The sequence below is a fragment of the Eptatretus burgeri genome, chromosome 12 (assembly GCF_056783735.1).
Source record: "Eptatretus burgeri isolate ZD-2024b chromosome 12, Ebu_testis_v1, whole genome shotgun sequence".
NCBI lineage: Eukaryota > Metazoa > Chordata > Myxini > Myxiniformes > Myxinidae > Eptatretus > Eptatretus burgeri.
In genome coordinates, this window is record NC_140972.1 from 72,577,147 (window position 1) to 72,600,703 (window position 23,557).

The window sequence follows — 23,557 nt, forward strand, 5'->3', positions numbered from 1 at the left end:
ACTACACCGATGTCGAGGCTCAATGAAGAACAGGAGACCAGGGAATGAATGGTCAACAGACAAACAATGAGGTGGATGTGGAAACAGGTGGATAAGAAAATCCAAGAATGAGCACGCCATCTCTCAACTATCCTTCCGAAATGATGACATAAGTAGTTTGCACTTCAGAGATTAACTTGTTGAGGTCTGAATGACAAAATACTCACATTTCATCGACAGAGATCACATTATGAGGCACTGTATAAAAAAAAATATACAGATGGTTCGAAGATCTGTCTTCCACATGCAGCCTGTTGAGCTTGAAAACCTTTCGAGAAATCAATCGGCCAATACCTCCTCCTATAATTCCCTTCAGCACGGCCCAGATATTTTTTCAGCTGCTCTCTTCCATTCCAACATGCAGCCCCCAGTTTTTTTTTCTTCTCCTGTCTGCCTTTGACCCAAAACCCTTTGGGATTTCAACCTGCATGGGCCCAAAATAAGCTTGTACCGACTGCCACGTCTGCACAACTCCTTCCGCCGTAAACGCACGGTGGAAATGGCACACAGGAAGGGCCATGATTTTCCCTCCTGCTGGGCTGCACAAGCTCATGGTAGCTGTGTTGCAGACAAAATCTCTCCTCTTTTTCTCTTTCTCCACGTTATCCTCTCATTCCTCCTCCTTTATTGTCTGTCCATTCCCTTGCATATTGCGTCCACCTGTGACCTCACTGCCCCATTGACGATATGTTGCCTCTGTCACCTCGCTCATCCATCAGCCTCGATTTTGCATGCAAAAATAAATAAATAAATAAAAAGTCCAACATTTTCTCCTTGAAGTGTGAGACAGGTGAGGTACGTTTCTGTATGGGCAGAGGCTGTGTGCAGGTGCCGAGCATAACACTTTGTTGATGGATACTTGTGGTCCACTTGTGCAAGGAAATGCAAGTGATGTGGCAAAAACAGTTTAATAAAATAACAAAAATGAGAAAAAAATTACACCAAAACAATCTAACAATTTTTAAACCAAAAATATTTTGACAATTTTGCTGGAGTATCACTGCGGAGAATACTGGGGATCAAATGGACAATGAAATGGCGAATGAACCTGATGGAAAACAGAACCCCCAATTAGTCGACCTGGGCATCATCTGTGTTTTTCACTGTGTGGTCCAGCACTCACTGCATATGGAGAACAGTCTTCTTTTACCATTACAGCTGTGGCAGGTGAAATGAAGCAGTGCTATAAGGAAGTGACTGGACAGGATTGAATGAGTGACATATAATGTAGAAAAAAAAATGAATGATTAACAAAGAAAATTAATGCAGAGATGGTAGACGGACAGTGATAGGGCATTACATATAAATAACATGAAGTTTGTTCAATGTAATGGAAGCAGGTACTCTAGTTGTAATCATAACAATAATAATCTAACAAGGCCATAGATTCAGTCTCAACGTTTCTTTCTTTCTTTAACGACCATATTCCCATCTCGTGGGGTCAGTTGGGGAAAATATTTGGTGCAAGTCTTTCACAAACCAGCTGGACTGGCCTGACGTTCAACTAAATAGGTGAGAGCAGGAATTTGGAATTTGTTCCATGTGCCGGCAATAGCTCGCCGACATTTAACGAAGGACACCGTGGGATCTATAACGTCCACAAACTAATGCTGGCAGGCAGAACAGCCAGCTTAACGTCCATCCGAGGGACGGCATGCACATTGATGAATTGCCCTGCCTGTGAAACACCAGGATGACAGTTTATAGCTGGGTCAGATTCAAACCCAGTCAAGACAGCTCAGAGACATGTGTGCACACTTCTAGGCTATACAGTACCAGCTATACACTCAATGTTTTTTTTTTATTATTATTATTAACTCAACAGGTGAACATTAGTACAAATTCACTGGGTATACAGGAAATCATAGTTCATGAAAGCCACGATACGGTTTCTGACATGTTGGAGAGAATAACGGTCGTTATTTAAGAGTGAAATCCTAGATTGTTTCCATCACCTTTCTGGTCAGTTTTGAGGCCCTGCCACCGCAAAAGACTCGGATTGCTACGAGTATGTGGTCGAAGCTGCGTAACATCAACGCGCTTGATATCAACATGCACTTATCAACGAATTGCATAAAATGGATTTTATTCCAAGGAAATGATCATGGTAAGGGAAACTTGGCCTTTGCAAAAGCCAGTTATTATCAACAGCTGTCTCCAAAAACAATGCTCCACTACCCAGGGGAATAAAAAGCACTCTTGCCCAAAAACCCCACCTGAATATTTTTCCTGAAATGTCTTTAGCCATCCATCAATGGTTTTGTGATTATGAGTTGATGATGGAATCCATACATGTGAAACAAGCATGCTGGGAATTGCTTTTGATACACACCTTTGATAAAACGGTATTAATGCTGTTTAAACAGATGACTCGATATCTGTGTATTTTCATGTGTGAGATTATTAAAGAAGAGAAAATTGACAGAGTTTATGAATGACTCAAAATATTCCACTGCCAAACCTCATCGACTGGATTGAATTCATGGGAAACTTCAAAATATTTACAAAGCATTAACCTTTCCATTGCGTTCACGACTGGGGGTGGTTGGGGGGGGAGACAATGGGGAGGGAGGGGTGGATGGAGGGATGACTGAGTATTACATATGTACGTGCAGAAAATTTGGGGTTAAAGATTTCACTATTTTACGTATGTAATAGATAGATGGGGCTGATGGAATAGCTGAGAATGAGCATACTCTTCTTTCGGCAATCTGGTCTGGGTTCAATCCCTGACAAAGCTATAAATGATCATCCTGGTGCATCACAGACAGGGCATTGCAGAAGTGAGTACACCGTACCTGGGAGGGACATGAAGCGGGTGTTTTGTCTGTTTGCACATGCTCGTGGAATAAATATCCCACGGTACCTTTCAAAAAGAGGCAAAGTATTACAATCCTAGGAACCTGGCCAAATTCCAAATTTCTGTCTTCTGTTGGCCTGAAGTGTTGCTGGGAACCACCATGTGTATTCACCCATAGAAATGCAAACGTGGTGGCACAATAATCAACAAGGTCACAGGATGGATACAATCAGATCAGATCAATTTATGGATAGCTTTTAACAAGATCATTATATTGGGATTGCAGGAAGGGGAGCCATCAATACGTTAGTAACGATTCGTGTTTATATACTGATTTAAGGCGCATAGGAAGCTGGTACGGATGTATGATAGGACAAGATTAACATTAAGAGACATGAATGTACTTTAGCATGTACTACAAGCACACCAGCAATAATCAATTACATCACATGGGATTTCAACCAGGGATAACAGCATAATTATTCTCATTTTGTATGCAGCACATGGCTGTGAGTGGGATCACTGGCTGATGGAGGCATGGCTGTTGCACACCACTGTAGGTTAGGGCAGGAATTTGGAATTTGTTTTTGGTGCCGGTGATAATTCGCTGACTCTTCGCGAAGGACACCGTGAGATCTTTAACGTCTACCAACTAATGCCAGCAGACGGGACGCCAAGTTTAATGTCCATCCGAGGGACGGCATACGCATTGGTGCCTCGCCCTGCCTGCGAGACACCAGGATGACAATTTATAGCTGAGCCGAGATGAACAGCATCATTATCTATATGGACTCAGATGGGAATACCGAAGAGGTCAGGCAAGGTTATTGTTGGATTGAAGAAGCCTACATGCGAGTCATTACGATGAGGGAAGCGATAGTCAATTAATAAGATGATCTCAGCTGCAACCAGTGGTAGAAATAAGTTTTCTACATTCCCTCCAGGGTTCAACACTCACTGGCTCTCAACACTTGATCTATTAAAAGACTTTTCATCAAGCCAAGGGTCTGAATTCCAGGACTTTTGTGTTTGTGTTGCAGGAAATAAAACAATGTTGCCTTGTGGTGCTTCTGTCGCCTTGCATTTACAGTGTGCTTGCAGTGGACGTCAAGCAAAATGAGACATATATACACACACAATTGCTCCACGAAATGTCACAATTTTTGTTTTTAAACAAAGCTTATTTGTATACTGAAATTTATTCTGACTCCTGCATTCTTCCTTCTGTCAAAACAGTCAAAGTTGAAAAAACAACATTTTAAATTCGTTCTTAATTAAGTTAGGCACCTGGCTCTGAAGCTACAAATTAATTGTGATGTAGGTAATCATTATATCAGCATAAAAAGAGGACATAATCTATTATTCATATGAGAAGGAGGATGTTCAATAATTTTGGTATGGAAGTGTTAAAATATACTAATTTCTGCACTCATTTGCTCAGATCCCATATATTCATCCCTATCTCATGCGATTTCCACTAAAAGGTTTGCTACGTCAGGCCTCAACAGTGGCCCCTTGTCTGACTGCATAGTTCAGAGATCGCCTTTGAAATGCCTAATCTAGTTCCATTCTCAATCCGACGATAAACTGTCAGATTTGATGGTTCGCAGGCCTGACCCACTCTTCACCAGGTATTCCGTCCCTCGGATGGACGTTAAGCCGGGTGTCCCTTCTGACAGCATTGTATGTCGGTGAACGTTAAAGATGGCATGGTATATTTTGCGAAGAGCTGGCGATTGTCATCGGCCCTCTGGCCTCATTCCAAATTCCTGCATTAGAAAGTGCAGGGCCACCACATCCATGCCTCAGCAATGATGAAACCAGCGGGATGAATTTTTCATCAAATCCCAGGCCCAATATGCATTTACTCGACTATTGAATGGCCTTCATAAATAAAATTTGAATTGCTTTATAAATGAGAAGTACTGCATGAAAAAATTTCATTGAAAAGTTTACTTGTATTTTCACATGTTCCAAAATTTATATTAAAAAAGGAATGAAAGCTTTCATGGCAAAAGGTGTTTCAAAAAGTTTTTCCTTGTGGACAAGGGCATCACCAAGAAGAGGCACAAGTAACGATCAGTCCTTCGAATGGCTGAAGCTTCACAAAGCTCGAGGTTTAACACCTATAATCTATATTTAATGAAGCAACTGCATGTATGTATACATCATCTACTCCTCCAAGAGGATTTGGCCGAGGAAGCTGAAACTTTTGGGGATAAATGAGGAGGGATGTTCGATAATATCCTCCTTCTCATTAATCCCTCCGCCCCCCCCCCTCGCCCCCCCGAACAGCATTGATTTGAGTGCACCCTGAAATTGTGCATGTGCAAGTTTCATTCGACTCCATCAAGTTTTGGAAAAATTAATTTTTGTTCGCCCATCTTGCCTGCCATTTTCTTCATTTGGGGGTAGGGTGGGTACAATTGCAATTATCTGAGCTCTACAACCACAATGTATAATATACTAGCAAATACAACCCATAACTTTGCTGATGGGAATATTAAGGGGGAGGGGGAGTAAAAAGGAGGGGAGGGAGAGAAGAGGGAGGATAAGAGAGAAGAGGGGGAGAGGAGGTAGGGGGAGCGAGGAGGGAGAAGGAGGGAGGACATCAAGGCAGGGTGGGGGAGTGAGAAAGGAGGGAGGGGTGATGAGAGTTGTGGCAGTGAGGAAGGAGGGGGAATGAGGAGGGATGCAGAAAGGGAAGGCAGGGTGAGGGTAGGGCAAGGAAAGGCAGCATGAGGGGAGGGTATGGAAAGACAGTGTGAGGGGAGGGTCCGTCCAGATATAACCACCATCTGGTTGATGGGTATACTAAGGGGGCAGGGGGTGGTGGGAGAAAAAGAGGGGTGAGAGAGAGGGGTGGAGGAGCGAGGAGGTAGGGAGACTGAGGAGGGGAGGGGGAGCGAGGATGCAGGCAGGAGCGAGGAGGGGTGGGGGAGCAAGGAGGGGTAGGAGAGTGAAGAGGATGGGGGAGTGAGGAAGGGTGGGGGAAAAGAAAGCAGCATGAAGTAAGAGGAAAGAAATGTGAGGAGAGGGCAACATGAGGGAAGGGCAAGGGAAGGCAGTGTGAGGGGAGGGCCCGTCCAGACATAACCACCTTCTGAATATGTGTGAAGATAACCACAGTCCCAATATGTGCGGAGATAACGACCATCTGGGCATAACGACCATCCAGATATGTTCGGAGAAAGAGAGAAAGAGAGAGAGAAAGAGAGAGAGAGAGAGAGAGAGAGAGAGAGAGAGAGAGAGAGAGAGAGAGAGAGAGAGAGAGAGAGAGAGAGAGAGAGAGAGAGAGGTGGGGGTAGTGGGGGTAGGTGAGTTTGCAGAGAATATGTTATGCTTTATGTACAACATACACACAATCGTAGTGTGACAGGTGGAAAACAATTGGTTCTGTCATTGAGAAAACACGTTAATACGGCAAACAGCTCGGAAATCAGGTGTTATCAAATGTGTTTTGCTTTGTAACTCACAAAGAGAACCCATATAACCTTTGTAAACACACCAAGTCATATAAAATAACAAATTGCTTTTGAAACAGTCACGAGGACAAAGGAAAATACTATTTCTCATATGCTGCTGAGTTTAAAAATTAAAACCTACAAGATACGGGATGAAACTTTGCCACCACGGTGCCCATGTAACCAAGCATGCAGGCAGACACACACCCAAGGAGAGTCCCTAAATTACACATCCAAATATACCCATATAATATATGTACCTCTACCTTGTCGTAACTGCCAACTGTACATCTCGATTGGGACACAAACTGTACCGCTGTCGACTGTAGGGCGCTCGGCAATCAGCTTCAGCACTCACGCAAGCAATGCAATTAAATGGTTAATAAGGTCGGCTGGCCTGGCAAGCGATAGCAATGTCCAAATGTCCAAACTATGTCTGAATTAGACAGATGAACACTTTCTTAGCAGTCAGACTGCTGCTAAGTTCAATTCTGGAGCTTAAAATTTGTAATTCGGCTTTGTTTAAGAGATTATCGAGGTTATGGCATGTGCAGAAATAAAATAAAGCCACAAACGTTGGTGTCTCTGGGTAATTATAAGCATTGCAATGTATCCAGTGATTCGTAAGTGTTATGTTCAATGCATTCAATAATATGAGTGAGGAAAGTGAAAAAAAAACAAAAAAATTCTTTATAGTGAAGAAATCATTGCCGCCTGTTCCAAGTCAAGGCATTTTTGAGCAGGCCAAAAAACATGGCGGCTTCAGACCGCAGCAAGGTAACCCAAGATACGCCTTAAGACCCCAGAGGGAGCGTGGTGGCTGAGGATGGTGCCTGATAAAGGATATAATTAAAGAAGGCCGTTAATTATCTTCAAAAGAGGTGTTTTAATTTACCCAAACACCCAATTTTCATTCCATGGAGTCCCATTAGTATGCATGCAAAGTTTCATGGTTTTGAGGTTATGGACACACACACACACACACACACACACACACACACACACACACACACACACACACACACACACACACACACACACACACACACACACACACACGTAATACGCATATGTGCGCTTCATATACGTAACCCGGATTCGTTTTATTTTCGGGAGCGAATGAGGTAGCAGACTATTGCTGATACACCGCCCAAATAAAGGGATGTGTCAAAACAACATGTTGCGGAGTGCAACAACATTGCCTATTGAGTGGGTGTCATCACAAAGAATAATCTGCTGTTGTGTTAATAAACACAAAGATAACTAGAGGGGGAACACTAGGTAGAGTGCAAAACCTCCGCCGCCAATACTGCTAGGTCACTCAAGTGAACCTGATATCCTATTCATTCAATTTGACGTCAACAGTGCTCACAGAGTTAGAGTTTGCCACTTTCCCTTTTACTTTTAACTTTTACATACTCATTTCATTCGTCATAACTAGATTCCTTGAGACAGAAATTGATTTTACATGGGTATATCCACCTGAAGTTCCAAAATCAGCCGCAATTATTATTTTGGCATGTTTTTGTTCGAAATCACTTATAACATGTAGAAATGCAAAAAAAAATTGAAATTTTGTTGAAAAAAAAGTTGCAAAAATTTTTTTTTTCTCTAACAATTTTTTTGGGGGGAGGGCAGTTGGAAATCACTTAAAACATGTAGAAATGCAAAAAAATAAAATTCAAATATTTTTTCAAAATGGCCACCATAGCGGCCATATTGGATTTTGGACCAAGTCCAAAATCTAATGGCATGATCCTTGGACCATACCTAATCCCCCTCCAAGTTTCATCGAAATCCGTCGAGGAGTTTTTCCGTAATACTGTTCACAAACAAACAAACAAACGAACTAACAGAAAGGGGTGAAAACAGTAACCGATCTTCGATGGCGGAGGTTAACTCGAGGGGGAGCACTCGGGAGAGTGCAAAACCTCCGCTGCCAATACTGCTGGGTCACTCAAGTGAACCTTTATATCTTATTCATTAAATATGATGTCAACAGTGCTGACAGAGTTATAGTTCACTTCTCCAACATTTTTTTTTGGGGGGGGGGGGGTTGGAAAACACTTAAAACATGCAGAAATGCAAAAAAAATCGAAATTTTGTTGAAAAAAAAAGTTGCAAAAAAAATTTTTTCTTTACCAATTTTTTTTTTTTGGGGGGGGGGGTTGGAAATCACTTAACACATGTAGAAATGCAAAAAAAAAATTTCAAATATTTTTTCAAAATAGCCACCATAGCGGCCATGTTGGATTTTGGACCAACTCCAAAATCTAATGGCATGATCCTTGGACCATACCTAATCCCCCCACCAAGTTTCATCGAAATCAGTCGAGGAGTTTTTCCGTAATACTGTTCACAAACAAACAAACTAACAGAAAGGGGTGAAAACAGTAACCTCCGATCTTCGATGGCGGAGGTTAACTCGAGGGGGAGCACTCGGGAGAGTGCAAAACCTCCGCCGCCAATACTGCTGGGTCACTCAAGTGAACCTTATATCTTATTCATTAAATATGTCAACAGTGCTGACAGAGTTATAGTTCTTTTCTCCAACATTTTTTTTGGGAGGTGGGGTGGGGGGGTTGGAAATCACTTAAAAGATGTAGAAATGCAAAAAAAAAAAAAAATTCATATATTTTTTCAAAATGGCCGCCATAGCGGCCATATTGGATTTTGGACCGAGTCCAAAATCTAATGGCATGATCATTTGGACCATACCTAATCCCCCCACCAAGTTTCATCGAAATCTGTCGAGGATTTTTTCCGTAATACTGTTCACAAACAAACAAACAAACTAACAGAAAGGGGTGAAAACAGTAACCTCCGATCTTCGATGGCAGAGGTTAACTTGAGGGGAGCACTCGGGAGAGTGCAAAACCTCCGCCGCCAATACTGCTGGGTCGCTCAAGTGAACCTTATATCTTATTCATTAAATATGTCAACAGTGCTGCCAGAGTTATAGTTCTTTTCTCCATTTTTTTTTGGGGGGGGGGGGTGGAAATCACTTAAAACATGTAGAAATGCAAAAAAAAGAAATCGAAATTTTGTTGAAAAAAAGTTGCAAAAATTTTTTTTTCTCTAACAATTTTTTTTGGGGGGGGGTTGGAAAGCACTTAAAACATGTAGAAATGCAAAAAAAAAATGTTCTCTAAATTTTTGGAGGGGTTGGAAATCACTTAAAACATGTAGAAATGCAAAAAAAAAAAATTTTTTTTCTTTTTTGGGGTGGGGGGTGGAAATCACTTAAAATGTAGGAATGCAAAAAAAACAATTATTTTCTCTAACAATTTTTTAGGGGGTAACAATTTTTTTGGGGGGTTGGAAATCACTTAAAACATGTAGAAATGCAAAAAAAAATTTTTTTTCTTTTTTGGGGTGGGGGGTGGAAATCACTTAAAACGTAGAAATGCAAAAAAAAAAATTTTTCTCGAACAATTTTTTTTTGGGGGGTAACAATTCTTTTGGGGGGTTGGAAATCGCAAAACATGCAAAAAAAAATTTTTTTCTCTATTTTTTTTGGGGGGGTAACAATTTTTTGGGGGGTGGAAATCTCTTAAAACATGTAGAAATGCAAAAAAAAAATTTTCTCTAACAATTTTTTTTGGGGGGGGGGTAACAATTCTTTTGGGGGTTGGAAATCACAAAACATGCAAAAAAAAAATTTTTTCTCTATTTTTGGGGGGGGGGGTAACAATTTTTTGGGGGGGTGGAAATCTCTTAAAACATGTAGAAATGCAAAAAAAAAAATTCTCTAACAATTTATTTTGGGGGGCGGGGTACCAAGTCCAAAATTTAATGGCATGATCCTTGGACCATAATAGCCTGGTGTTGGCGCAGTGGTTAGGGCAGCGGCTTGGGATCCAAAAGGTCCTGAGTTCAAGCGCCGTTGGGCCACTGAATTAATACACCAGGGGGTTGACTCAGCCTGTCATCCTTCCGAGGTCGGCGAAATGAGTACCAGTGTACTGGGCCGGTGTATACCCCAGTTAAAATAGGTGTACCATATCCCTGCGTTGTAAGAGGCGACCAGGGTTGCGTCAGGAAGGGCATCCGGCGTAAAACATGTGCCAAATCACTATGCGGATCATAAGGATGATCCGCTGTGGCGACCCCGAACGGGAGCAGCCGAAAGAAGAAGAAGAAGATCCTTGGACCATACCTCACCCCCCCCCGCCCCCCACCAAGTTTCGTCGAAATCCGTCAAGGAGTTTTTCCATAATACTGTTCACAAACAAACAAACAAACAAACAAACAGAAATGGGTGGAAACAGTAACCTCCATCCATCTTCGAAGATGGCGGAGGTTAATAATATGACTCCTCTGGCAGCTCCCTTCTGGAGTGGGGGCATCTAATATACGTAAGAGAGTATGTAATTTATATCTCTCGATTGGATGATTGCTTGAGACTTCGGTAATTAATTGCTTGCAGGAAGAAGCACAAAGTGGGAGTTGCAACGCCCAGGTTATCAACGTTGTATGTAAGTTGTGCTTTAATCCCAGATAAAATCTCAACCACACTAGTTGGTGTAATGGCTAGAGTGTCTGCTCTGAGTCTGAGTTTGGTGTTTTGAACCCCAATTGAGTCACACTGAAGACTTTAAAAATGGTACGTGCTGCTTCCTTTCTTGATGTGCTGCATTTATAAAGTACGAGCACATTTGGTGATTGCATCATACCCCTACAATGATTGGGTACCCTTTCTCAGCCTGTACCATTTTTATTATTCTACAACAGAAGGAAGACTTTAATATAAGGCATGATGAGGGTTACCATATTTTAACTTTCAAAAAAAGAGGATACTCCGGAGAGGGACACAGAAAAAAAGACTTTTCAAGAGTTTCTTTTACCTATCGAGCAATCATATCGGCAGTCTTATTAGGTGTGTTCCAGACCTTGGTTAATTTTAACTGCAAACCGTCATCCTTCCAGTCTAAATATTGAATTATTACTGGAAATATTGTGCTTGTCCGAGTCCACATGAGCTTGCAAATCAATAACACCTTTATATGCCACAGAGACGTACGTACCAGCTCCACATACCAAGCACTCGGCTTCCCATTATTCTCAAACGCTTCAAGAAATAGGGAATGTTGTCTTTAGTTCTGCAGTGAATTTACACTTTTGTTTTGGCATTGTAAAGAGCTCTTAACGAAAATCAAACAAGCGTGTACGGTACAAACTCAGAAAAGACACTGAATCGAGAACTGAGCACTCCACTGGACTGTCTCTCTGTCTCTGTCTGTCTGTCTCTCTGTGTCTGTCTCTCTGTGTCTGTCTCTCTGTGTCTGTCTCTCTGTGTCTGTCTCTCTGTGTCTGTCTCTCTGTGTCTGTCTCTCTGTGTCTGTCTCTCTGTGTCTGTCTCTCTGTGTCTGTCTCTCTGTGTCTGTCTCTCTGTGTCTGTCTCTCTCTCTCTGTGTCTCTCTCTCTGTGTCTCTCTCTCTGTGTCTCTCTCTCTGTGTCTCTCTCTCTGTGTCTCTCTCTCTGTGTCTGTCTCTCTCTGTGTCTGTCTCTCTCTCTCTCTCTCTCTCTCTCTCTCTCTCTCTCTCTCTCTCTCTCTCTCTCTCTCTCTCTCTCTCTCTCTCTCTCTCTCTCTCTCTCTCTCTCTCTCTCTCTCTCTCTCTCTCTCTCTCTCTCTCTCTCTCTCTCTCTCTCTCTCTCTCTCTCTCTCTCTCTCTCTCTCTCTCTCTCTCTCTCTCTCTCTCTCTCTCTCTCTCTCTCTCTCTCTCTCTCTCTCTCTCTCTCTCTCTCTCTCTCTCTCTCTCTCTCTCCGAGGTTGGACAGAGAGTGGACGCATGTGTGTTGATGCTCGAACACATTCATTATCTCATGACACAGTAGTACAGACTTGTATGAAACTGTCCTGGTCCAAACATTACATAACCGCATTTTATTATCGTAAGAAAATGCACAACAATGGTTTAACGGTATAAATAATGTAAAAAAAGTATCCCAAATCTTAAAATTTATCCGTTTGAAAATGCAAACGCAAAAAAAATGGCAAAATCCCGGATATTTCAAAATATTTGAAAAACCCGGCCAGACGGCGATTTAAGGATGGAAAAGGAGGACATCTCGGCAGAAAACTGGACGTATGGTAAACCCGAAACATGGCACACACACGGGTGGACGAACGCATGCACGCATGCCACCTTTTATAATGTCGATAGAATAGTCAGAAATAAATGCATGGACCTGCATGAACTCTGCGGTCAAAGCTCTTCTTGAGAGAGTTATTTGGACGACGTATATCGACAACAGACATGTACCTCAATCTCTGAGGCCTATCTTCACAAGGCCTGTGAGGCCTATCAGCTCAAAATACTTTTAACTGTTGCTTTGGTCATTTTACACTGAAGGGAAAACTTATTGGAAGGGCTTGGCGATTGTGAATATGACAGCACCGAAGATATATTTGACTTCGCTTAACAGTAAGCACCATAACATAACAGTAAGTACCATAACATGGCGGCCCTAGTGTAGAAACAGTGGGTGGAGTCAAGCAAACTGTCCAACCAATGGGTGGAACCCGGACAGACACACGCGTGAATGGCTCCTTTTATAATACAGATAGAGCATGGACAGACAACCATAGATTGGCAACCATTGTGCAGGCTTGATGTGCCCAATGTCCTCCTCCTGTGTTGAAGTTCCTTGCAAGAGAACTCATTATTATTATGAAAACAAAATCCCTGAACAAGGTTAACGAATGGTACTCTATCCTAAAGTCATTGTGTTTTTCTTTTTTTTTTCTTTTTTACTGTAAATTCGACATGTAAATGAACGTCCCAAAGATATCATTGCCAGAAAGAAAGTTTTTGGACAATAGAAGCATGCAGTCCACTTCGCTGGTTAGGTGGAAAACCCTGTGTACACAGAAATGAATGATACAAGTCTGGCCTGAACGAAAACTAACATCACCGACCTATGCACACTTTCTTATCGGCAAAGGGTATTGTCCATTCCGAAGGCATGAAAAAAAAGGGTTCTGGAGCCGCTATATCAGTCTGCTTGAAAGCTCCGATTCCAAGGTTGTGAAAGCCACAGGCACAGACACAACTACTGTTACTTAATCAGAATGTACGCCTCTCAAAGGGACAACCGTCCGTGTCCCATTGACATTTGTGTTCCCTGTCTGCAGTCGACGATATATATCAAAAGCAATTGCTAAGCTACAGCGACATGAGGTATTGTTTTTTGACCTACCACTGCCAAAACATCCCAATTAGAACCGAAAGGGTCCGTCTTGTACGTGTCTAAAGCATACGTACATCAAAACGTACAAATTAGCCCATTAGCACCACCAATTTGATGCTGCACCACTCGTATCCACGCATGCCCAAATCGTTAGGCCATGATGAGGAAAGATAACGTGGCAGAGGGTGCGGGAGAGGAGGGAAAGGATGGCCCTTCACCTTGACCCTTTGTGATCTACAATGACTGCCACAGTCCCCAAAACTTCCATCCCCCAAAACTCTCGGTGGCGTGCAGTGCAATGCGTCACTCTGACCAGTCATTAGCACGACCCTAACAAAACCATCTGCTTCCAATCTTGCCAGCCCCAAAGGGGGCGGCCCATGGCATTTGGCCAATTATCCGACACGCTGCTCTGTTTTCTTTGGGCCAGAGCATGGGGCACCGAAACACAACCCCCCCCCCCCACCAACCCAAGAGCATTGGTTTGAATCCAGTTAAGGGCACACACATCAAATCTCAACTATTATGAGGGACTGGGATCCTCTTCCCAACACCCTCCCTCCTTCAAAAGGACCAACATGGCCTTCCCTTCTCCATACTCTCTCCACCACCACCCCACCTCACCCTCCCACTTCCATCACATGTTGAATCGATTTCACTGTGCTTCATGAAGACACTTGTTTTGAGTCTGTGGCCAGACTTCATTTCTTTTGACCAAAGACCCAGTCACCATGACATCAATTAGACACATAAACATTCAAGAACATGTTCTACATTCGAACCCAAACCTTAAACCCCAGAGTTCCCCACCAGTCAAACAATGATCCATAACAAATGACTCAGCACTTGTGTACTTCTCTAGTAAACACACATATCAAAATTTGTGGGAGATATCGATAAAGATTGAGAATGTAGGAAGACAAACAGAGGAACGGAATTAATCAATCGAGCATGAAACAAACAAAAGAAAGAAATTGGACTCGGGATAGGAAGACAGAAACGGTTCAGAATGGCCTCGGTCCAATCACAGCACCCAAGACGGGACACGCACCTCGGCGCAGAATGCAGAAACTTCACGAGAACGCTTGGCGCAGCGGAAATTTGGCTTAAGGGTCATGACTAGCTTTGCCTTCATCAGTCATCGTGATATGCCTTGGCTCCCGCCTGCTGCCGTCTCCCTCCACAAATCTTGGAAGTGTCTCTTTCACCTGCATCTGCGCGAGTGCCTCATCTCTCCGCACGCACATGCATACACATGGAAAATCCCACGCACACCACCTCCCAACCGAACGCACACTTGCTTCAGCATTGCACGTGCAAACATCAATTATCCTTCTACGTTACTTTAATGTTTGCTCAGAGAAGTTAATTTGGTTGGTAATAAATGCAACTTCCAAAGTCGTAACAGTCCATAAAACTTGTATTCATCACGAGTATCAAGCGATGAATTATGTGAACCTATTGTTGTTCCTGTGATGCACACAAACCTGTTTTTTTTTTCTATCTGCATGTTTCTCAGAATGTATGCTTCCCAAACAATTCCCAGCCATAATAAGGCAAACCTGTGGATCTGCAAAGCCGCACTTTTCCACCAGTTCATCACTTCATCTTTTGTGGCAAGAAGACCTCATCTGTATACGAGCTATGGAATGGAAAACACGACCACAAAGGAGACATTTCGAACAAGCAGAGTGAGGAACTAAACATGATGATGTTCTGACGCCCTAAACCTCCTTCCAAGAAACGTTGGTACATGCCCGACCATGGTTTCAGATCCCTCCGAGAGATGTTGCATACATTAATTTGGTGGCGTGGTTAGCCAGTCTGCTCTGAATCTGAGAGGTCCACAGTTTGAACCCGGCTGATCATACCAAGCATTTTAGAAATGGTCCGTGCTACTTCCCTTGCTTGACAATGAGCATTTAAGGATAGACATGGACAAACAATCGGTTGGCAACCATTGTGCAGGCTTGATGGTCCCCTCCGGCATTGAAGTTCCTTGTAAGGCAACTCATACATCATGAATGCAATTCCCAGCCTGCGAAGTACCAGTCCGATGGTTTCTACTCGGATCAGGAATCAAACCAAGACGAGACAGTGGAGGATGTTACCTCTGAACTCTCCTGTATGCCTGGTGTTGGCTTAATGGTTAGGGTGGTGGGCTTGGGATCCTAGGATCCTGAGTTCAAATCCCAATCAGCTGTTGAATTAATACCAGGTGGGGTTGACTCTGCCTGTCGTCCTTTTGAGGTCGGCAAAAATGAGTGCCAGCTTGCTGGTATCCTGTGTCGGAGTGGTGACCCGTCCAGGATTGTGTCCAATAGCCAAGCAGACTGCTTTGGTAGCTGATGGATGGAACTCTCCTGTCAACACCATCAGAACTCAAATCATGGCTGATGAGTCTCCCAATCTGACTCAATGGACAATTGCTGACTCTGTCAAGCCATTTGTATAATAAATTTGGTTTGCATCAACAATTATTTAACAAGATCATTAGCTTTAAAAAGGACATTCCTATAACTTGAGCCTTCATGATTGCATTGTCAGACACTAAACCGTTTTATTTGCTTATTTCCAATGACGACACTGACAAACGACACCCAGGTATGGATAAAAGGTACAACCATGTAAGGACTAGTAAGCTTTGCACACTTTAACAAATGTGCACAAATATAACCTCATTATGATGAAATAATTTCCAGCTGATGTTGTTTCGATGTTTCCCTGCTATTTACTTTAAAGCATTGGTCGGTCTCAGAAATCACCACCGTTTTGTAAAGTCACAACATGGAACAACATGGAACAACATTAACCCATGCCACAAAGGAGTGATGGATTGTTTAGGGTAAGACGCCATAACAGTACAACAACAACCATTCAAGAACGAGCAAACACTACCAAAAGTTTTGAGTCCGATTGCCATTTTTGTATATCCCAATGTCATAAGACAGTTTATCGCTTATCAATCATTTTGAAAATAATTGGCCCAAATACTTTTGCTTTGTGGGTACATTAAGCTGGCAGTGCTTGAGTTGATGGATGGTGGATAACGTGTACACATCTTGGTTGTGGGGAAAAATTCAATCACTTCTCTATGTTATCTGGTGTCCACTCTCGTTCATAAAAAAATCACCAAAAAACGTGTATAAAAGTGACACGGACAACTACGCTGGTATGCCGATTGTGCTGACGGGCCATTCCTCCAAATTGGAAATTGCCGTTGTCACACATTTATTGCGGTTGAGAAAGGGCATCAGATCCTTGCCTGGTACCACGGGGGTCAATGCTCTGGGTGACTAGATGTGCCGATGTATAAATGGAATTGGTTTGGCACGTGTGATACTGGTAAGATGTATGTAAAGTCGATAGATATAAACATGAGGGGATTGGTGAAGCTTGGGCAAACTTGAAATGATAACAAACCCTGGAGTCTGTTACAATGATGGCATCAAGTGCTGTTCGGGCCTGCATCCCGACATCATACCGGAAGGAAGGTCAAAGGAATTAATCTGATTTGTGAGAAACACATGCACATCATCCACACTGTACACATATACAATGGTGGATGAAATCAATGGCTTGTTGATTAAGGTATGCTGACCACAGTGGGAAACAAGGAGAAGCTGACATTTCAGGCGTTCACCCTTCGTCGGAGCAAAGAAGAAAAAAAAAAGAGCACGTATATAGCTTGCTTTTTTGTCACAGTAAAAAAAAGAAAGAAAACCGTGTAAACCATATTGTCCAATCCTCAGTGATCAAATGTTCATCACAGATCAAGGGAGAGAAAAATGGGCACTTGACAACACCTGGCTTTAGCCGGGTCAAGCCAGGTGAGCTCTGTGACTTGCTGCAGGTACCATGTAAACCTGTACTAACCTGTTTCATGGTCGGGTTGTCAGCAACTAAACCATCTCCCTCACCAGGTTTTCTGGTGAGGAGGGTGTATAATATGGACACCCAGCAGGATTAAAAACAAAACCTGTCAAAGGGTAGAGGAGCTCCTTGTGAGCCAACGGGTTACTTTTTTTCTCGCGCCATTTCAATCACTCGTGGCAATCCATTTCTCGTGACCAACTGTGTCTGCGGCAGTCCTCCTGTCGTTGGGTTACTTTATTTGGGGGTTAGTGGAAGGATTTGCACTCTGGCCACCGTAAAACACTTCATTCTGCAAAACCCACAAATGTAAGGAAATCTGCAAACCCACTCCGTGGGAGTACCTACTGTGCTGCTGCCCTCCGCAGGGCAGTTCACTGGATGACGGGATTAGGGCAAAGCCTTTGGGACCCACACTCCTTGATGATAAGAGGAAAACCATGGGGTAAACCTCCAGGGTCAGACTGTGGTGGTGTGTGTTGGAGTGGTGCTGTGGTGTCGTACACCAGACGGCAGTCTCCTTGGCTTAACTTGAGGCGGTCTCTTCTTGTGGTGCCTGGAATGTCCTATCCCAAAGAGAGGATGATCACCCGTCTATCATTTGAGCTCAAGCATTTGAACATATCTATTGCAGCACTCTCTGAGTTCTGGTGACCAGATAGTGGTGAGATCGTAGTGAGTGGTTCCATCAACTATTGTTCTGGTCACTCTGATGGTTACCAAGCCCAAGGAGTTGCTGCTGTCACTGTGTCCAATAAGCTGACTCCAATGATAATTGAGGCAACACCGGTCAACGAGCGTATAATGAGACTAAGGATTCATCAATCCTTCGGTGTCGTTTCCCTGGTCTCTGTATATGCTCCAACTGAGACGAGTGATCTCAACGTGAAGGACACATTCTATGCCATGCTAGAGTTTGTGGTTGATCAGTGCTCCAGGCGAGATACTCTTCTAGTCTTGGGAGATTTCAATGCATCAAATGGAACTGATAAGGATGGTTATGAGACATGTGTTGGTCCCCATGGGTCTGGAAATGTGAACTAGGATAGCCCTAAGTTCCTTGACTTTGCAATAAGTGATGCACTTAGTGTGGATGGTTCATGGTTTCATCACCCACAGGCTCATCGCTGAACTTGGTATTTCAGCATTGGTGGTGTGGCAAAGGAGATTGACCATGTGCTCATTGATGGTCGCTGGAAGATGATCCAGAACTGCAGGGTCTACTGGAGTGCTCAGTTGCTCAATACCGACCACGGGCTTATTGTAGCAACTCTGAAGTTTCAGCTTAAATCCGGGAGAATGCTACCATCGCAGCCTCGGCTGGATGTTGGCAAGCTCAAGGACGAGAGGGTAGCTGAGGAGTTTGTGAACTGGCTGAGTGGAGATTTGGGGGGTCTGGGTCAGGTCAGGACAGGTATGGGAGCATGCGCCGGAGCAGCGCGTTGCTGCGTCCACTTTCCGCTGGTACTTCAGGGGGCTCCGTCTGGCCATCCCCCAGGCAGATGCTTGGCCCATCCCCATCTCCTTGAGATTCCGTAAACCTGCTGCAACTACGTGGCACATGGTCAGCCCATTGGCCTCCTCCACGCACTTGGTTGGTCTGGGTGCTTTGGGGAATCCTGAAGAGTTGTGGAATGCCTTCAAGACCACCATCCTTGATGTTGCCGGTGGATGTCTGGGAACTCACCCAATGGCGAAGAATAATTTTATCCCTCAAGGGACACTGGATACCATTGACAAGAGTCGTAGGGCCAGGCTTAATGGCAGAGCTGAGCTGTTCAGGGAGCTGAGGAATAAAACTGTATGTGCACGAAGGGTGGACAAGGAAACGTATGTGCGAGGAATATGTGAGGGGGCAGAGCATCACTTGTTGGCAAGTGATTCTCATCCTGCTGACGGGAATTCACGCATTGCATTTCCCCAAGCCCGTCCCTTGGTGTACTGCGGTGAGAGCGGAGGGTGGTGGGCTCTTGACAGAGGAGTCTGAAGTGAAGGCCTGCTGGGCCGGTTACTTTGAGCGGCTCTACCAGGCTGATCCACCAGCTGTCGAGTTGTATGTCAGGGATGTAACAATCCCCCTTGCTGAACCTCCAATCAACTGTGATCCACTTTTGTTTGTGGAAACACAGACTGCGGTGAATCGGTTGAAATGGGGTGAAGCTCCAGGAATCTGTGGCACCCATGCTGAATTTCTCAAGGCTGGTGGAAATGCTGCACTCCTGTCGGTGCATGCAGTTCTGTGCTTTGCATGGAACACAGGCATTATCCCCACTGACTGGAAGAGGGGTCTTGTTGTCCCTTTCTGGAAAGGGATGGGTGATCGCCAGGACTGCAACAACTACCGAAAGGTGACGCTGCTCTCAGTGTTTGGCAAGGTCTTTGCTCGGATAATTCTTGATCAGGTTCGCCACCATCTGCTTGCACACCAACACCCAGAGCAGTCAGTCTTTTCACCAAAGAGGTCAACGATTGACCGTATCCTTGCCCTTCGGGTCCTCACCAAATGCAGACAAGAGTTTCATCAGGAGCTGCTTGCAGCCTGTGTTGATTTCTGCAAAGCGTTCGATTCAGTGAATCAGGATGTCCTCTGGAGGATTCTTGATCTTTGTGGGGTGCCACCAAAACTGATCATTTTGATGTCTCAATTATACTCTGGTACCGAGAGTGCTGTGAGATGCGGTGATACCATCTCCGACATATTTTCAGTTGCTACTGGAGTTTGTCAGGGGTGTGTACTGGCCCCCACACATTTTAGCACTTGAAAGGCCTGGATTCTGGGGAGGATGGCGGAGAGATCAAGCGATGGTGCATCGTTTGGAAATGTCTCTGACCTTCATTTCACAGATGATGCAGTCATCTTTGCGGACACTCTAGATATCCTTTTGGGGGCCCTCGATATGCTGAATGATGAGTCAGTGCTGCTGGGATTATGGGTTTCCTGGGTCAAAACTAAGATCCAGGCTTTCAATGACATTTTCAATGCTGCAATCTTGTCTGTGTCTGTTTGTGGTGAGGATTTTGAGGTCACGGAGAGATTCACTTACCTTGGCAGTGATATTCATGTCTCTGCTGGCTGTGAGCCAGAGGTCAACAGATGTCTGGTCGGGCCTGGGGAGTCATGGTTTCACTGGATCATGGGGTGTGGCGCTGTCGGTACCTGTGCAGGAGGACAAAAGTCCAAGTCTTCAGGTCCTTGGTGCTTCCATTCTTGCTCTATGGATGTGAGACATGGGCTATGACCAGGGATCTGAGACAGAGACTTAATTCCTTTGGTACCAGGTCTCTTCGGAGAATCGTTGGCTATTGCTGGTCGGACTTTGTATCCAACGAGCGGTTGCTGAGAGAGACTCCAATGTGATTTGTTACCTGCATAGTCCGTGAGCGTAAGCTGCAGCTGTATGTGCATGTGGCTCGTTTTCCTGACGCTGATCCTGTTCACCAGATTCTCTCAGCGAGGGAGTCTCGTGAGTGGAGGAGGCCAATGAGCCAACCACGTTCCTCGTGGTTGCAGCAGGTTGATCAGCATCTCACGGACAAGGGGGGATGGGCCAGGCATCAGCCTGGGGGATGGCCAGATGGAGGCCCCTGGAGTACCGGCAGAAAGTGGACACAGTGACACGCTGCTCTGGCACATGCTCCCATACCTGACCTGACCTGACAACAGCAGCATTGCAATGACTTGTTGCATAAGGTCATTTAAACAGATGAATCGACAAATGTCATTAAAAGCAAGATAAAGTAGGAAGGAATAAAAGATATTAAACAAACAAATGATTGAAAAGCAATGCAACACACACACACAAAAAAAATATTTGATTGAGTTCATGGCTCCTCAGCAGGGAGAACCTTTTTACAATCCCTTTTATGCGAAACATCCATCAGAATTTTTGCAATAGTGGTGGAGTTAAAATAAATTGAGAAAAAAAGTATTTTGGAAGATCGATAGGTAACCGACTTTACTCGATTTCTTATTTATATTTATATTTTCAAAAGTGGATTATCACACAATGTGCGTGTATTGGTGGAATGTAAGTCTCAATCAAATTACTTCACCGTGATCACCCAACTCTCTTTAAAACAGGGTCCATATAGCAACGGGTCACTCTAAGGTCACGGCAAACATTGACCCGACAAATCCAGTCGGCTCCCCTTCACACGATCACCCCCTGCTCACCTCTTGCTCTTACCTGCCCGGGTACCTGCCGTTTCCCATTTCACAGCCTTTGAAACAATCTCTCAGCACGACACGCTACTGACATTTTCTCGGCTCTGAATTTTTCATAAGGCCAGTCCGAACATCTCACTTTAATGTCCGCCTTTTGCCTGCCACGGCCTTCAAGATAATCCAACCAAAAACCTCAAATCCACAAATCCCGAATCGAGGCCTGCGCCATCCTTTTATCTCGCTGAGCTTCCCAGATGGCTAGTCCAGAGTAATCAAGGAGATAAACGTCTTCCATTTAACTCAACCTTTGCATTCTCTGTGCTTCCAGACACCACTTCGATTTCAGTCAATGAAAGTCCAAAGGGAAAGGTCAAACCGAATAATAAACTCGAAATTAGAAGTTTGATGTCTGTGTGCTTTTTTACCTTTACGTGTTGCGCTTTCACTTTCGCGGCGGAGTTTCGACAAATCGGTTTTCGCCACGTGATTTGAGTTTTGGCCATTGGATTGGGCTCATTCATTGAAGTGTGACGAGTCTGAATGCTGAGGATTTTAAAACTAAAATCACCCGTTGTGTTTTGTGTAGGTCTGGTGATAACAAAACCATTAGGCCTGAAAGAATACTAGTATAAATAAAGTTGAGATAATGGAGGCGAGAGCAAAAGAGGGCCTACAGGGCAGCAACGAAAACAAATACTCAAACAACGTGAAGTACTCTGGAACAAAGGTCTTGCCTGAGGATTTCCAAATGTCCGTTTCATTGACCAGATAATGGGCCACAAATAACCTCTCTTTTTGTCTTGAGGTTTTCAATGTTTGCGTGGTGAGGCCTGAGCACCCACCAGAGGAAGGCCTTCCCTGAAATGCATTGCAAAGGGGGAATAATGCTCCTGTGAGGACGGCTGGGCCTACACTCGTGTTTGTTGTTCCTGAGCGGATCTGGTTTCTTCCACTATGTTACAGACACCAAAATTTGCAACACGTCAAACTGCTAAATGGGAGGATAAGCATCTGGATCTTCTCAATCAAGCACAGTGGACCTAAGCTGAAGCACTGTGTTCAATGTAACTCCTGTGTCAGCCAAACTAAACTTTGGCAGTTGTAATGAACGAGCAGTAATCTTAGTGGTTAGTTAAAGTCGATTTTTCAACCTCGTGGTCAAAAAAATCCATCTTGGTGGTGGGGGAGGGGGGGCACACACACACACACATACACACACGTCTTGATGCCAATATCCTTCCACACACAGCCTCTCCCTTTCAGTTGAGGCAAAAAAGGCAACTGACAGAGAATAAGTGGGGCCACAGTTTGACACAACAAACAAGGGAGTGAATGAACAGGAAAAGGGTAGAGAGAGAGGAGGCAAGGAAACACACTCGAGAAATGAACAAACGGACAAACACAACAAACACTTGGGATCATAAAACAAAACATTCACGTATACAAGGTGGTCAGAAGCAATGTCAAAGACATTTGTCAGGACATTATAGAAGTGATGCCACGATCCTTCCTGTGATTCGAAGGAACTTCCTCTCATATAAGGGACCATCTACATATTGATTATGCAGAGACAAAGAGGGAGGTTGGTGGAGGTTTAATTGATAACAAGACAAGGTTTGAGGAAAGGAGGAGGTTGGGGTTGTGGGGTGAAGAAACTACTGCAGTGGGATGGGGAATATATAAGGAAGGGTATTCTGAAATTGCACCATATTGCAGACGTAATATGAAGAAGGCATTATTTTTATTTTTGGAGGTGATCTAGGTAGCAGTTTGTTGCCCATACGCCACCCAAATAAAGGGATTAGTTGGAAGAACTTGTTGCACGCTTGGAACATGATCGCTCGCCCGAAGGGTGGTTACTCTGTTGGTGTATTGAATCAAGATTAAGTTGGCATTTCTTATTTCTTGAACTATTGTCAGTATCTCGTTTGTAGAAGTTCTTGAATGCCCCATGAATATAACGGAGACAGTAAAAGACATGAATGCATTTTTCGAGGAATCTCAAGGACGTTAGGGATGCAA

At 43.9% G+C, this 23,557-nt stretch overlaps 1 protein-coding gene across 3 annotated transcripts in view; it reads right to left on the bottom strand.

Annotated features, from left to right (window-relative positions):
• The window catches only part of LOC147015903 (adhesion G protein-coupled receptor A3-like), a 220,366-nt gene that overhangs the window by 144,248 nt on the left and 52,561 nt on the right, over positions 1-23,557 (bottom strand). The gene's annotated exons all lie outside the window — the stretch shown is intronic.